This window comes from Manduca sexta, unplaced genomic scaffold, assembly GCF_014839805.1.
Source record: "Manduca sexta isolate Smith_Timp_Sample1 unplaced genomic scaffold, JHU_Msex_v1.0 HiC_scaffold_3131, whole genome shotgun sequence".
Taxonomy (NCBI): Eukaryota; Metazoa; Arthropoda; class Insecta; order Lepidoptera; family Sphingidae; genus Manduca; species Manduca sexta.
Genome location: NW_023594166.1, coordinates 1 through 3,177, shown reverse-complemented (window position 1 = coordinate 3,177; position 3,177 = coordinate 1). Strand labels below are relative to the sequence as shown.

At 34.9% G+C, this 3,177-nt stretch overlaps 1 non-coding gene across 1 annotated transcript; it reads right to left on the bottom strand.

The window, feature by feature from the left end:
• Positions 1 to 1,030: 1,030 nt before the first annotated feature.
• Positions 1,031 to 1,103, bottom strand: Trnaa-agc. Its single transcript has one exon. It is a non-coding gene; the product is annotated as a tRNA-Ala (tRNA).
• Between the last annotated feature and the right edge of the window lie 2,074 nt (positions 1,104 to 3,177).

Genomic DNA, 3,177 nt, shown 5'->3' with positions numbered 1-3,177 from the left:
CTTACCAATTTACATTGACGGCTGAGGACTCGCGGACATTTCCTGGCTTTCTCCTCTCCTAAAAGAGTTCCTTCTCCTTCCCACACGCTTCCTTCCCAAGATATCCCCTCCCAACTTTCCTCCAAGTCCTTGCAGTCGTTTAACTAGGGAATCCAGTATCCCATTCGCAAATTTCCCCAGTATTGACTGCAGGGTCCTATGCCCAAAGCACTAGTTACAATATCTACCTACATCAAATGTTGGTAGATATTGTAACTCGACTTTGCGGATGAACAACACCTCATTCCCCGTGACCACGAAGGCTGCAAAGTCTTCGAAACGTCGGAAGGAAACTAAAATATTAAAACCGCAATAAAATCTAAAAATAGTCTAATTTTAACGTTCCGTTTGGCAACCTCATTTATTTCTAACAGAAACTACGTGCTAGTGATGTAAACTTGGAGTTCCATTACAGCCGACAAATTATAACGTTTTTTAACATTAATAAAAAAATAATTTACGTATATTGTAATGAATTTAGTAGGTACCTAGATAATATTACACAAGTTCATGTCGGAATTGTATTTGTTTTGTTTCACATGCCCGACCTTGCCGAGAGCTGGTTTTATTGCAAACAATATGTGTTAAATTCGAAGATATAACACGTGTTGAATATACTAATTTGTATACTGTTAAAGAATTTTAAATATTATTGAATAACAAAATTATCTACAAGATTGTTTCTTGTATAGCGCTGTTCAAAAGTATTACCTCATTGCTGCTTCCTGGATAGATTTGCTAATATGTATTTGCTGAGCTAATACCAATTTGTCATTAAAGCATTTTTCTCTATATTTTACATTGAAATTTATATTATTTATACTTTCTCAACTTTATCTATATGTTTGAAGTCTGCATGCTTAAAAAATATGTATTTAAAAATTTTATTGATTCCTTCTTTGCTGCAAATATTTCTTATACTAAATATTATTTATTTTCGTGATGGGTATATATTATTAAAAACAATAATTAAAAAAAAAAACAAAAAGAATGGAGGCGCCGGGTATCGATCCCGGTACCTCTCGCATGCTAAGCGAGCGCTCTACCATCTGAGCTACGCCCCCGTTGATAGCAGATGTTGAAATTACCAATACAATAATATATACGCGTATAACATAATGTAATATAATATTTTTATAAAATTGATCATAGACAAGCACAACACAATATATTTGCCCAACTGCGCCAATAAGAAGGATTTTTTAATTCACGTAATATATAATTTTTCATTGCATGCTCTACTGTGTTTCTTAAACAGCTTAGCGATTTTACAATTTTACAACTTGTTCATAGGTACCGACATAAAATGTAAATATTTATAAAAAAAACACCACAAAACACGGAATAAAATTTACAGCTACATATATAGAACAGTTCCGGTTAGTACCCGATTATGCAAGACAAGTTTAATTCTCTCAAAGTCCTTGTAGAGATTACTGTGATATTGAGTTTATTCGACGACTTGCTCCGACACGATGCGATTACGGCACCTTGGAAATTTCACCTTGTGTCTTGTATTTCCTTAAAAGTGAGAATTGTAAATTATTTACCCTGACTACTCTTCATTTCAAATATTATTTAGTGAATAACTTCCACCAGTGTTATAAATAAAATTTTTATTCATTACAAATTTACAGATCATCGGCCAACCGTGGACAATGTGTAATACAGGACTGTATTTTATTTTAAAATGACACATGAGAGTGATTCGGTTTGTGACTTAAATGGTGATAGATTCACCCATTACCACCAAAGCAAATGAGGAAAATTTTAGTAAAGCAAAAGTATTATCTGTAATTTTTATTATAATCTACAATTATCTACTTACTCGCGGTAACATAGGCGTGAATCTGTTTATGTTTACGTACAGGACATGCAAATGTTTATAATCGTATGTAAATCTAAAGGAATTCTGCGTGAAGTGAAGGGCGTTCAACCGATGTGTGCCAAATCCTTAATCCTTATCGGTATAATATTGTTCGTATTAAAATAATAAAATATCGTCCGCTGGATGTCACACTTACTGTCGAAAACGTTACATGGTCAAACAGTCGATAGTATTGTACTTTGATAATGATTTTTCTTACTTACAACATTAACTGTCACCTCGTGGCTTAAGAAACCTAAGCTCTATTATCACCACTTGTTACCAAGTCGATGGTAGAATATTGCTAATTAGATGAAAGTGATTTTAAGATGACAGATGCTATATTTTTAAGATTTTTATACATTGAGCGTGACTTTTACCTCTGCTTTCTTTCAATTAGTTGGTGTTATAAATATTATATCAGCCCTATATTATGTACTGTCCAACTCTTCTACTACAAAGAGGAATTAGACCTTAGGCCACCGCGCTGGTCTAGTGCGAATTTATAAAATTCACATACGTTCTGGGGCAGGAAAAGTTTTTAGGTATGCAGGTTTCACGACGTTTGCCTTCGCTGTTAGAGAAAGCGATAATTCATAAAAAATTCACACATAATCTTAGAAAAGTCAGAGGTGTGTGCCCTTGGGTTTTGAACCTGCGGTTATTCGTTCCGGCAGTCCGTTCTACTCCCAACTAGTATCGCTGCTTATTGGTTGGTTAGTCCGTAATCTATACTATTATATAAAGCTGAAGAGTTTGTTTGTTTGTTTGTTTGTTTGAACGCGCTAATCTCAGGAACTACCGGTCCAAACTGAAAAATTATTTTTGTGTTGGATAGCCTTTTGTTCGTGGAGTGCTATAGGCTATATATCATCACGCTATACCAAATAGGAGCGGAGCAGTATTGTCTTATCTCAGGAACTACCGGTTCGAACTGAAAAATTCTTTTTGTGTTGGATAGCCCTTTGTTTGTGGAGTGCTATAGGCTATATATCATCACGATATACCCAATAGGAGCGGAGCAGTAATGTCTAATCTCAGGAACTACCGGTTTCAACTGAAAATTCGTTTTGTGTTGATAGCCCTTTATTTGTGGAGCGCTATAGGCTATATATCATCACGCTATGACAATAGGAGCGGAACATTAATGAAACATGTTGCAAATCGAGGAAAAATTATTAGTTTTGAGAGCCTCCGTTGCGTGCGCTGCATAAACGGTTAAAGTTATGCAACAATGATGTATGACGGATTGTTCCTCTTAAAGTTCTAAA